The sequence below is a fragment of the Ictidomys tridecemlineatus genome, chromosome 8, assembly GCF_052094955.1.
Source record: "Ictidomys tridecemlineatus isolate mIctTri1 chromosome 8, mIctTri1.hap1, whole genome shotgun sequence".
NCBI classification, from domain to species: Eukaryota; Metazoa; Chordata; class Mammalia; order Rodentia; family Sciuridae; genus Ictidomys; species Ictidomys tridecemlineatus.
In genome coordinates this window covers 81,977,427-81,991,381 of record NC_135484.1, presented here as the reverse complement: position 1 = coordinate 81,991,381, position 13,955 = coordinate 81,977,427, and the positions used below count along the sequence as shown (strand labels likewise).

General features: G+C 42.9%; 1 pseudogene; it reads right to left on the bottom strand.

Annotated features, from left to right (window-relative positions):
* Positions 1-10,320: 10,320 nt before the first annotated feature.
* Positions 10,321-12,392, bottom strand: LOC144365877 (MAP/microtubule affinity-regulating kinase 3 pseudogene; annotated as a pseudogene).
* Positions 12,393-13,955: the final 1,563 nt, after the last annotated feature.

Genomic DNA, 13,955 nt, shown 5'->3' with positions numbered 1-13,955 from the left:
CAGATTCTTCCTGCCATTATTCTTGTGTTCAGTCAGACTTGATCTAATTAATGAAGGAGGCCGGACTCATAGATGTTAAAAGTCTTGTTGCGCTGATTTCTATGCCAAATTTTAGTCTGACAGTATGATTTTCAGAGTAATTTTTAAATATGGGAAATTCAACCAAAATTCCCTCAAACAGTAATGATTTGCTATTAGAAAACAAGTAGAACAAATCTTAAAGAACAAAGAATAAAGTATAGAAAAGAAAATGTTTGCTTTTAACAATGGATATAGTACCATGGAAGAATTGGATAAGCAAAACTTAGACAATAAATCCAAACCTTTCAGTAGAACCCAGCTCTCCCATTGATATCAAAAGCATTCCAGGGATCATAGAGATTTTGAAATCACTGCAGAGGGAATACAAATACAGTTTGTAGACGTTAATTAGGGCATTAGAGGACAATATTGGTTTTGGAAAGTTTTTTTTTTAAATAAGTGGATTGCAGAAAGATTTCAGATAGATTTCTGAGAGAAAACAAATGAGTTTTTGTATTTAAATTTAAATAGTTGAATCAAGTTTATCCTAATGTAATATGCCTTAGAATAACTGTGAAGGTCATCATATATACTGCCCAAAATACAAGAGGCCTTTTTTTTTCCTACAACTGAGGCAACTAGAGAATTAAAGCATATAGAAAAGAGGTTTTTTTTAGTCATGTGGAAATTCTTGAAAGTGATAGATGAAGACTGTTAGCTTGAAAAGGGTTAGACCAAGCTGATGTCATAGTGTTTACTTCCAAATGTTCAATGACAGTAAATGTATTTCTCTCCAGACCCTAAGAGCAGCTTAAAGATGTTATCTAATTAATCCATTCCTTTAAAAAATGATACTTACATTACTCCATGAGAGTGTCATCTTCTCTACTGCAATTATGCTGAGAGAATCAAGCAATCTATGACTCAGGACTTGTAATTCATCCACTTAGCAAACAGACAACAGGCAATGTCACTATCTGTAACAGGTGTTGAGGATAAGCAGCAAATATGATATAATCTCTGTGAGAAATGCACAGTTCAAGGTAAAATATATAGAGAGATCATGTCAGCATGATATAGGTGTTCTGAGAAGTAACTACAACATTATCTTTGTAAAGATAATTAAGAGGATGTTCAGGAAGGGTTTGTCATCTGTAGGGAACCTAGATATGCAAGTTGGCCAGGAGAGGAGAGTGATGAAAGAATGTTCCAGTGAGAGGGGACGCAATACGCAAAAACCTAAGGGCCAAATACAAAAGTCATGTTAGAGGCTCAGGAATCATTCAGTGTCACTGAAGTAAGAGTTAAAGAAGGGGTGTTATGATACTATGCTGATGACATAAACAGAGTCTAGACAATGAAAGGCCACAAATAGCATGTCAGGGATTTGAGGCATTATATAATGTTTTCAAGGAAAAACTGATTTTTGCTGGATCTGAATATAAAACAGACTGTTCGGACTGGAGGTGGAGAAGGGTGTGAAGGTGAGCAAGACTGTATGCAAGGAGAACAAAGAAGAGGGAAAAATCCGTCAGTAAGAGAATTCAAAATTTCATTGGGACCAAAGAGAGGTAGCAGAAGTGAGGACAGAGAAAACTACCCGAATCCAACTGGTCTTTATGAGGCCCAGCAGATAAGACTTCACAGCAGGAAGGACAAAGACCAAAAGAAGGGAAGTAGGAAGCCTTCCTGGTTTTTGGTCTTGGCATTGGGTGTCCTTAAATGGGGAAGACAGGCTGGATTCTGTGTGATGAATTTAGTTTTTAACATGTGGAACTTGGGGTTTCTGTGATTCCCCAAGAGAAATTCTTGTGTTTTCTCTATTATTTTCTTTACTTTTTAGGTCCTAGGGATTAAACTCAGGAGCACTCTACCACTGAGCTACATCACCAACCTTTTTCATTTTCTGAGTCAGGGTCTCTTTAAATTGCTGAGGCTGGCTTCAAACTTCTGATGCTCCTGCTTCAGTCTCCCGAGTAGCTGTTAGGATAGTTGTGCACCACACACCTCTTGGAATTTTTGTTCTTATCATGATCCTACTTTGTTGAATGTAACTGCATTAGATGAAATAGGACAAATTGAAGGAAAGACTATATACTGAAGGCAAATATTGATGAGGAAAAGGAAGATAATTGGAAAACATACCACTGAGCAAGTGAAAGAAAATGAAATGCCAGGTACAGTGGCTCACACCTGTAATCCCAGCCACTTGGGAGACCAAGACAGAAGGATCACAAGTGGAAAGCTAACCTTCACATCTTAGTGAGACCCTGTCTGAAAAATAAAAATTAAAAAGGACTGAGAATGTAGTGCAGTGGTAAATCACACCTGGGATCAATCTCCAGTACCAAAAGGGAAAGAAAAGAGAGAAAAAAGACACTACTCAGTGAAATGGAATCACAAAGTCATAGTATCATAAGTATTGTGAGTAGTTTTCCTCATTTACAAGATTAAAGAAGCAAGCAACACCTGAATTGCATGTTGTCTGAATAAATTCACGTAGGCAGAGCATGAACACCTGTGTGTACACAAAGAAGTCAGTGGAAACATGAGTTTAATAGAAAATAAGGTCAGACCACCTACCTGACATGGGTAGCCAATAAGATTGGCTGTCTTGACTTGATTGACCTGATTGGCCTCAGTGTCAGTGTTCATCTCTTAAGGACATAGGTACATCTCATATTGAATATTCTGAGGTTTCTTGACAGGAGATTTTTAGTGACGAAGTGTTCCTGTTCTGAAAGACTATCGTTATTATGCATGAAACTTTGTTGGTCTATTTTTTTTAACCATCATGACATAAGCAGAATGGAAATATTCTTAATTTAAGATTTAATGGATTTCCTTTTCCATGTAATATATACTAGATAATTGTCCAACCTTGACAATGTAACAAATAAAATACAAATAACAGAAGTTGAAAGAAATCAGAGGGGGCTGGGGTTGTGGCTCAAGTGGTAGCATGCTCACCTGACATGTGTGCGGCCTGGGTTGGATCCTCAGCACCACATTAAAAAAAAGAAACAAAGATGTTTTGTACACCGAAAACTAAAAAATAAATAATTCTCTCTCTCTCTCTCTCTCTCTCTCTCTCTCTCTCTCTCTTTAAAAAAAAAGAAAGAACTCTGAGGAAGAGTCAAAAGTACTAATATCTGTATGTTATAAAACAGAGAATAAAAAATGAGTGTTTATGATTGATGGAACAAAAAATACAATTATGAGTAGTATTTAATGTTCAAATATAAGAATTTAGGAACAAAATGATAGAAAGCTTGTATGCTATGTCACCTAACGATTAAAATATGGCTACCAATTCATCACAGTGCTTGGCTGTAGTCATGAATATGGTATAAATGTGTGTAAACAGAGATTGTGACAATCAGAAAGAACATACCATTAAAATGCCCTATTGTGTTCCTAACAAAGTCAAGGGAGACAGGTACACTTGTGAAAGGATCACTCAAAATACATTGAGTGAGAAACTTCGCTGAAGGTCACATGCACACCATGTGATATGGATTGGGGTTCTTGAAATGTTCTGTTATAGAGGCAATGGCTGTCTTGGGAATAGTAAATGAGAGCATATTAAGAGAGAAGGATTACCTCTGAACTGAAAGACATTTTTGCAGCAATAAACTTTTTGGAATTGTATGTCTTACAGTGGTCCTTCACTCTTTTTCAGGGTCTCATGAGTTTAGGGCATTCACAGTACAGGCCAGCTTCCACTCTCAGGCTTGGTGTTCTTTTCCTCAGATTTCACTGTCATGATGTAGGAGATGCAAGATGGAAACGACAATGCCTGTCTGAAGGAGGAAGTGATTAGGGTTCTTGAAATGTTCGGTGACAGAGGCAATGCTATCTTGGGAACAGTAAATGGAGAGCATGTTAAGAGAGATAGATTACCTTAGAAGTGATAGCCAATTACAGAGCACTAAGTGTTAGGAATTGGCAGGTCTCAAGCAGGTCTTTCTTTTCTTCTCTGACTTAGGTCTTTCATAGTAAAGGCCAGCATCCACTCCCAGGCATGGTGTTCTTTTCTTCAGATTTCAGTGTCATGATGTAGAAGATGGAAGAAGGAAAGAATAATGCCTGGGTGGAGCAGCACCTGCATTAGGGTTCTGAGAATTTCTGTGACAGTCAATGGTTGTCTTGGAAACATTAAGTGAAGAGCATTTAGTAGAGATGTATGACCTCAGAAGTGACAGCCAATGAAGGTGCACTGAACTGTTAGGAATTGGCAGATCTCCAATGGGTCTTTCTTTCTTCTGGGGATTGCATGACTTCAGGGCATTCAGAGTACAGGCCAGCATGCACTCCCAGGTTTGGAGTATTTTCCCCCAAATTTCACTGTCATGCTCTAGAAGATGGAAGATGGAAATGACAATGACTGAAGCAGCAGCTGGGTTAGTGTTCTTGAAATCTTCTGTGACAGAGGCAATGGCTATCTTGGGAACTTGAAATGGAAAGCATGTTAGGAGAGACATATAAACTGTATAAACTGAAAGGCATTGATAGAGCACTGAACTGTTAGGTATGTTCAGGTCTCAAATGAGTCGTTCTTTCTTTTTCATGGTCCCATGACATTTGGGACTTTCATACTAATGTTCAGCTTTCACTCCCAGGCATGGCGTTCTATCTCCACATTTTCAGGTCATGATGTAGAAGATGGAAGGTGGAAAGGACAATGATTTCTGAAGTAGTAACTGGATTAGGGTTCTTCAATTGTTCTGTGACAGAGGCAATGGCTCTCTTGAGCACATTAAATGGAGAGTGTATCAGAAGAGATGGATTACCTCTGAACTGAAAGCCACTTATGGAGCACTGATCTGTTAGGAATTTTCATGTCTCAAGTGGATCTGTCTTTCTTTTTCAGTGTTCCATGATTTTAGCGCAATCATAGTTCGGGAAGCTTCCACTTCCAGTGGAGGTATTGTATTCTTCAGAGTTTACTGTCATAATGTAGAAGTTGGAAGAAGGAAATAACAATGCCTGTTTGAAGCAGCAACTGGATTAAGGTTCTTGAAATGTTCTGTGACAGAGACAATGGCCGTTTGGGGCACGTTAAATGGAGAGCATGTTAGAAGGATTACCTCTGAACTGAAAGCCATTTTGGCAGCAATGAACTGTTGGGAATTGTATGTCTTACAGGGGTCCTCCACTCTTTTTCAGGGTCTCATGAGTTTAGGGCATTCACAGTACAGGCCAGCTTCCACTCCCAGGCTTGGTGTTATTTTCCTCAGATTTCACTGTCATGATGTAGAAGATGGAAGATGGAAAGGACAATGCCTGTCTGAAGGAGCAAGTGGATTAGGGTTCTTGAAATGTTCTGTGACAGAGGCAATCCTATCTTGGGAATAGTAAATGGAGAGCACGTTAACACAGAGAGAAATTACCTCAGAAGTGATAGCCAATTACAGAGCACTGAAGTGTTAGGAATTGGCAGGTTTCAAGCAGGTCTTTCTTTTCTTCTCTGACTTAGGTCTTTCATAGTAAAGGCCAGCATCCACTCCCAGGCATGGTGTTCTCTTCCTCAGATTTCAGCGTCATGATGTAGAAGGTGGAAGAAGGAAAGGACAATGCCTATGTGGAGCACCAACTGCATTAGGCTTCTGAGAATTTCTGTGACAGTCAATGGTTGTCTTGGAAACATTAAGTGAAGAGCATTTAGTAGAGATGTGGCAGCCAATGAAGGTGCACTGTACTGTTAGGAATTAGCAGGTCTCCAATGGGTCTTTCTTTCTTCTGCGGGTTCCATGACTTCAGGGCATTCAGAGTACAGGCCAGCATGCACTCCCAGGTTTGGAGTATTTTCCCCCAAATTTCACTGTCATGCTCTAGAAGATGCAAGATGGAAATGACAATGACTGTTTGAAGCAGCAGCTTGGTTAGTGTTCTTGAAATCTTCTGTGACAGAGGCAATGGTTATCTTGGGAACTTGAAATGGGAAGCATGTTAGGTGAGACATATAAAGTGTAAACTGAAAGGCATTGATGGAGCATTGAACTGTTAGGTACGTTCAGGTCTCAAATGAGTCATTCTTTCTTTTTCATGGTCCCATGACTTTTGGGTCTTTCATTCTAATGTTCAGCTTTCACTCCCAGGCATTGTGTTCTATTCCTCAGATTTTCAGGTCATGATGTAGAAGATGGAAGGTGGAAAGGACAATGACTTTTGAAGTAGTAACTGGATTAGAGTTCTTCAAATGTTCTGTGACAGAGGCAATGGCTCTCTTGAGCACATTAAATGAAGAGTATATCAGGAGAGATGGATCACCTCTCAATTGAAAGCCACATAGGGAGCACTGATCTGTTAGGAATTTTCATGTCTCAACTGGGTCTTTCTTTTTCAGTGTACCATGCATGTAGAGCCTTCATAGTATGGGAGGCTTCCACTCACAGGCATGGTGTTCTTTTCCTCAGATTTTACAGTCATGATGTATATGATGGAAGACGGAAACAACAATGCCTGTGTGAAGCAGCAACTGGATTAGGGTTCTTGAAATGTTTTGTGACAGAGGCAATGGCTGTCTTGGGCACATCCCATGGAGAGCATGTGAAAAGAGATGGATTACCCCTGAACTGAAAGCCATTGATGGAGCACTGTAGTGTTAGGAATTTGCAGGTCTCAAATGGGTCTATCTTTCTTTGTTTTTTGGTGTCCCATGAGTTTAGGGCATTCATAGTACAGGCCAGCTTCCACTCCCAGGCGTGGTGTTCTTTTTCTCCGATTTTACTGTCATGATGTAGAAGATGGAAGATGGAAACAACAATGCCTGTGTGAAGTACCATCTGCATTAGGGTCTTGAAATGTTCTGTGACAGAGGCAATGGCTGTCTGGGGCACATTAAAGGGAGATCAAGTTAGGAGAGATGGATTACCTCTGAAGTGAAAGCCATTGATGGAGCACTGAACTGTTAGAATATTACATGTCTTAAGCAGGTCTTTCTTTTGATTTCCGGGTCGCATAACTTTAGGGCATTCATAGTAAAGGAGGGCTTCAACTCCAAGGTGTGGTGATCTTTTCATCAGATTTTACAGTCATGATGTAGAAGATGGAAGGTGGAATCCACACAATGACTTCTGAAGCAGCAACTGGATTAGGGTTCTTGAAATGTTCTGTGACAGAGGCAATGGCTCTCTTGAGCACATTAAATGGAGAGTGTATCCGGAGAGATGGATTACCTCTGAACTGAAAGCCACACATGGAGCACTGATCTCTTAGGAATTTGCATGTCTCAAGTGGATCTTTCTATCTTTTTCAGTGTTCCATGGTTTTAGGGAAGCTTCCACTTCCAGTGGAGGTATTCTATTTCTCAGAGTTTACTGTCATAATGTAGAAGTTGGAAGAAGGAATTAACAATGCCTGTCTGAAGCAGCAACTGGATTAGGGTTCTTGAAATGTTCTGTGACAGAGGCAATTGCTGTCTTGGGCACATTAAATGGAGAGAGCATGTTAGGAGAGAAGGATTACCTCTGAACTGAAAGCCATTTTGGCAGCAATGAACTGTTGGGAATTGTATGTCTCACGGTGGTCCTTCACTCTTTCTCAGGGCCCCATGAGTTTAGGGCATTCACAGTACAGGCCAGCTTCCACTCCCAGTCTTGGTGTTCTTTTCCTCAGATTTCACTGTCATGATGTAGAAGATGAAAGATGGAAAGGACAATGCCTGTCTAAAGGAACAAGTGGATTAGGGTTTTTGAATTGTTCTGTGACAGAGGCAATCCTATCTTGGGAATAGTAAATGGAGAGCATGTTAACACAGAGAGAAATTACCTCAGAAGTGATAGCCAATTACAGAGCACTGAAGTGTTAGGAATTGGCAGGTCTCAAGCAGGTCTTTCTTTTCTTCTCTGACTTTAGGTCTTTCATAGTAAAGGCCAGCATCCACTCCCAGGCATAGTGTTCTTTTCCTCAGATTTCAGTGTCATGATGTGGAAGATGGAAGAAGGAAGCGACAATGCCTGTGTGGAGCAGCAACTGCATTAGGGTTCTGAGAATTTCTGTGACAGTCAATGGTTGCCTTGGGAACATTAAATGAAGAGCATGTTAGTAGAGATGTATGACCTCAGAAGTGACAGCCAATGAAGGTGCAGTGTGAACTGTTAGATATTGGCAGGTCTCCAATGGGTCTTTCTTTCTTCTGGGGGTTCCATGACTTCAGGGCATTCAGCGTACAGGCCAGAATGCACTCCTAGGTTTGGAGTGTTTTCCCCCAAATTTACTGTCATGCTCTAGAAGATGGAAGATGGAAATGACAATGACTGTTTGAAGCAGCAGCTGGGTTAGTGTTCTTGAAATCTTCCGTGACAGAGGCAATGAGTATCTTGAAAACATGAAGTGGGGAGCATGTTAGAAGAGACATATAACCTCTAAACTGAAAGGCATTGATGGAGCACTGAACTGTTAGAAATGTTCACGTCTCAAATGGGTTACTCTTTCTTTTTCAGGATCCCATGACTATTAGGTCTTTCATAGTAAGGCCAGCTTCCACTCCGGGCCTGGAGTTTTTTACCTCAGAACTTCAGGTCATGATGTAGAAGATGGCAGATGGAAACAACAATGCCTGTCTGAAGCAGCAACTGGATTAGTGTTCTTGAAATGTTCTGTGACAGAGGCAATGGCTGTCTTGGGCACATTAAATGGAGCGCATGTTAGGAGAGATGGATTACCTGTGAACTGAAAGCCATTGATGGATCACTATAGGGTTAGGAATTTGCAGGTCTCCAATGGGTCTACCTTTCTTTCTTTTTCGGTGTCCCATGACTTTAGGGCATTCGTAGTACAGGCCAGTTTCCACTCCCATGCCTGGTAGTCTTTTTCTCAGATTTTACTGTCATGATGTAGAAGATGGAAGATGAAAACAACAATGGCTGTATGAAGCAGCAACTGGATTAGGCTTCTTGAAAGGTTCTGTGACAGAGGCAATGGCTCTCTTGGGCACATTCAATGGAGAGCATGTGATAGAGATGCATTACCTCTGAACTGAAACCCATTAATGGAGCACGGAACTGTTAAGTATTTGCAGGTCTCAAGTGCATCTTTCTATTTCAGGGTTGCATGAATTTAGGTCTTTCATAGTAGACGCAGTTTCCACTCCCAGTCGTGGTGTTCTTGTTTTTAATTTTTTTTCAGATTTCTCTGTCAGGATGTAGAAGATGGAAGATGGAAACAACAATGCTAGTATGAAGCAGCAACTGGATTTGGGTTCTTGAATGATCTGACAGATGCGATGGCTGTCTTGGAAACATTCAATGGAGAATCTGTTAGGAGAATCTGTGACAGAGGCAATGGCTGTCTTGGGATCATTCAATGAAGAGCATGTAGGGAGAGATGGAGTACCTCTGAAATGAAAGCCATTGATGGAGCACTATACTGTTAGGAATTGGCATGTCTCAAATGCCGCTTTCTCTCTTTTTTTTCTTTTTCTTTTTTGGGGTCCCATGACTTTAGGGCATTCATAGTAAAGACCCGCTTCCACTCCCAGGCGTGGTGTTCGTCACCTCAGATTTTCAGGTCATGATGTAGAAGATGGAAGATGGAAATGACAATGCCTCTCTGAAGCATGGGATTAGTGTTTTTGAAATGTTCTGTGACAAAGTCAAAGGCTGTCTTGGGAACTCTCAGTGGGAAAGCACCCCTTGAGACGTCCCAGTTGCTATGGGAACCATCTGTTCAAACAGAGGTTTGTGACACTCATGGAGTTCTTCACTTCTGGACCATGAGGTTTGGATGCCAGGTGTGGGAGTTAGAAGTTTATCAAAGCAAGCTGGTCATCATAATCGGGTTGCCCCTATTTATGACCCTGGTTTGGCTTGCTTTGCACAAACTTTCTCCCAAAACCCCTTTCATTGATCACACTGAGATGGCTTGTGGTCATTGCACTCCACAGTGTAATAGCCTGTTTGGGTCCCATCTGCTGCCACCTGCAGGGTGGTTGATTGAGGAAACCAGATGAGGGGCCATGGGGGATGAGAAAAGACAGAAATCCAAGGGGTGAAAAAGCTGGAACTTGGTGTCCATTACACTCTGGTAGAGTGCAACGGTCAGGAGCCAGCTCAACACGTTTGTTACACAAGTTTTATCCTTAAAAGGTTTGTTTGTGCGTGTGAGAAAATTTGGACAAAGCCATCAAAACCAATGTCATATGTATGACCAGTCCAATTATGAGTAGTAGCCTGTGCCCATAACGTTCCACCGCTGAGCCCTGCCACCTGAACCACAAGTTCAAGAACTGAATACCTCCCTATGTGGAACAGGTCTTAACCCAAGTAACTGGGTAGTCTTGACCAGCGCCTTGCATCAAGAATTCCCAGGAGGGGCATCACCTCCTTGGACAATGAAAGAAAACCCTAATTTAGTCACTGCTCCCCAAAATTGCCAAAATGTTGTTCTATATGTCCATCAGTGTTGAGGAAAAGATTTCAAGTTGCTGCTTCATTTTGGTTCTAATGACTGGGTTCCAGTTGGAGCTCACTGGCAATTTTGGAAGCCATGTTTTTGTATGCCTCTGATTTCCCTGAAATTGGCTTGAAGCGGACCCCATTGAGAGATATTCTGGGAAGCTTACATACCTCTATCTCCCACTGCACCACTCTCTCGGTGTACCCATCTCCATGCATGCAGAAGAGCAGAAAGGGCGTCTTGTGCATGTAGTGGCAGTTGTTGGCATCTAGCACCTTGCGGATTTCCCTCATGATGTCACTGGGATCCATGGCACTAGTGATGTTCATTCTCCAGGTGAAGTGCAGGGAGCGAGGTTTTGCTTGTTGGTTCTCCTTTCTCTGCTCAGCAGAGACATGATGACTTGAGCCCTTATATCTCAGGGTCTTCTCAGACTCAGCTGGAGGCCTTCTTGTGAGTTTTGATGTTAACTCAGTGAAAGCTCCAGTGGTGCCTCGTTGAGTCTGGGGCAATTCTTCAGCTGGATGGAAGCAGCTGGGTGAGGCAAGAGGACCTTCGTGTGTTGCAGTTTGGCGTTCCCGGGGCTGGCGGTGGAACATTCGACGAAGGGCACTGGCTCTGGGGAAGCAGAGGCAGCCCCGGGTGGAGGTACTTGGGACACTGTGGGTTGAGGTCGCTGGAGGGCTCGGAGGAGGGAAGGTGCTGTTGTTCTGACCATTCCGGCTCACTGAACGTGTGTCTGCTTTGCTGGTTTTGCGGCAAATGTACTTACTCCACAGTGTCCTCCCTCCAGATGGTGTGCTGCTCTGGTAGGCAGCAGGCATTTTCTTGAATTCGGGAGTCTCCAGCTCCTTGGGACTGATGGTGATCCCAGGTACGGGCCTGGCTGGAGAAATTCCCTTTCCTCCCACAGCACTGCCGCCGGATTTCTGGGAGGCCATTGGATGTTCTCTGAGGTGACTGTGGGCAGTGCTGGTCGGATATGGCCCAGTTCCAGCATGGTCCAGGGACTGTGTCTGCTTGTGAGTGGAAACGCTTCGCTGCACTTTGCGTTGAGGAGGCCAGCTGGTGCTCTTTCTCAGGACCCTGCTTGGCTGCACCTTAGCCAACGAGATGTTTCTGTGGGAGACGGCCACCTCTGGACCAACAAAGGGTTGGAGGACATCAAGGCCTCTGTTGATCCACCTGTCTCCCATAATTTCGGCTAGGGTGCTTCGCTTAGTTGGATTGAGCACCAGGAAGCGTTTCAGCAGATTTTCACATTCGGTTGACATGTACAGAGGGATTCGGTATCTACCTTGTAGCACTCTGTCTCTGATTTCTCTCACGTTGTGCCCAACAAAAGGAAGCGACCCGGTGACTAGGGTGTAGAGAACCACGCCAAGACTCCACACATCCACTTCTGGACCAGCATACTCTATTTGCTGGAAGAGCTCTGGAGCTGCATAGGGCGGACTGCCGCAAAACGTGTCGAGTTTACACCCAAGTGTAAACTCGTTGCTGAGTCCAAAATCGGCTAGCTTGATGTTCATGTGTTCGTCAAATAACAGATTCTCCGCCTTCAGGTCTCGGTGGGCGACCTGCTTTTGGTGACAATATTGCACTGCAGACACGATCTGCCGGAATATAGATCTTGCCTCCTCTTCCTGCAGCCTTCCTTTGTTGGCCAGATAGTCCAAAACTCCTCCTCCACTGGCGTACTCCAGGACCAAACAGAGTGCTTTTTCGCAGTCCAGAGCTTCATAGAGTTTCAGGATGTGTGGGTGGTCTAACATCTTGAGGATTCTCACCTCTCTGTACATCTTTTGGAGGACATGTGGCTTCAGATGTCTCTTATCGATGATCTTGATTGCCACTTCTTTATCTGTGACGACGTGACGGGCCAGCATGACTTTGGCGAAGGTCCCCTTGCCGAGGGTTTTCAGGACTCTATAATCTCCAATGCGAGGCTGTTCGCCTGCAGAGGAAGCTGTGGATTTTCGGCGCTGTGCTCCAGAGTGCCCGGTCTGGGAGGTGACTTCTGCCCGTCTAGCTCCATGCGAGGGGTGCATGGTTTGACCCAAGTTGATGATCGGTGGGTCTCGGTGTCACTGGAAAATTTAGGATAGGTGAGGACTAGGCAAGGACAGGGGGTGGGGGAAAACAAGGAGAGAGTTGGAGATGGGTTGAGGGAAAAAACAGCCACAACTGCCTTTTACCAACAAATAACGTGCCCAGTTCAAAAACTCGCTCTGGGAACATCAAAGGCCAAAAGGCAAATGAGGAGTGGTTCTAGGTCCACTCATTTCTAGGATTCTCATTCTATTATCTCCTAGGCAGCCAATGCAGTCATAAAGGTACTGACTGCGTAAAGAGGGGTCATATGCACCCTAAGTGGACCAAGGACCCAGGCGCTTAGTCTGTCTAAGGAACTTGACAGTTTGGGGGTCAAGACCTGATGAAAAAGAGAACTAATTTTTTTCCACAAATATTCAGCTGGACATAAACACACTTGACAATTCAATTTGGATGGTGAAGTTGATTGGTGGAAGCACTGGGGTTGTAAGAGTGGTCCACTTTACCTTTGGAATACAACCCTGGCTGCTTATTTTAAAAGGGAAATGTTTTTCTTTTCCCCTTCTCCCTTTCTCCCTCCCTAACCTGGGGGCAGGGAACAAGATTGCCTTGAGTTATCTGTTCTCCACAGACAGGGGAAGTCACCAGAAGAACTAGGAAGTGATGATCTCCCAGATAAACTAGTTAATCCTAACACACCATCAGGATGCTCCTGGGAACCCCTGGTCAGGGCACACCTGGAGTGGAGCCTTTGAATAGTCTCCTTAAAAACCCTCTCTTTTCTCTGATGGGCAGAATCAAATCTTCTGGCACAGGAGTCCCCTGTGTTTCCCCTTTGCTGGCAAAGCAATAAACCTCCTTTTACCTTGATCTCAAAACCTTCTCCTCATAATAATGAGGAGCAATAGCATGGCCATCAGCGACAAGGCCCAAGGTGTTTGGTAACAGGTCAGGGACTCAGGCTCTAGTGTATTGCTCATCTGCTTTTTTTTTCCTAGTGTCTTTCAAAAGTCTTCAAACCTCCTTTATTCAATCATTGTAGGGGCCGCAATATGCAAATACTTGCTTCACCTCTCTTCTTTGTAAAAGTTGTCTTGCATTTCTGCCAAATACCTGTATCTTTAAAGGAGATTATTAATTTACTTCAGGTATTGAACATGTTGGCTTTTTAATATCAGTAAAGAAACAAAATGTGTCACACATGTGGCCAGTTAAGACTTCGGAGTCATTCTCAAAATCAACCCGGGTGCAGTTTCAAGTGCAGCCGCACTCCATCTGCTGAAATTTTATATCTTACCCTATGGCATGAATTTTGGAAATTAGGTCATTTTGTGAACAAATACAAAACATTCAAAAATGTGCCTGGCATTTGGATTGTACTCATCAAATACTTGTGGAATAAATGGTTTACCATTGCTTTGTGTTCTTAATTACAGAAAAATGTGTGTCTTTATATGGGCACATGCATATTGCTGCAG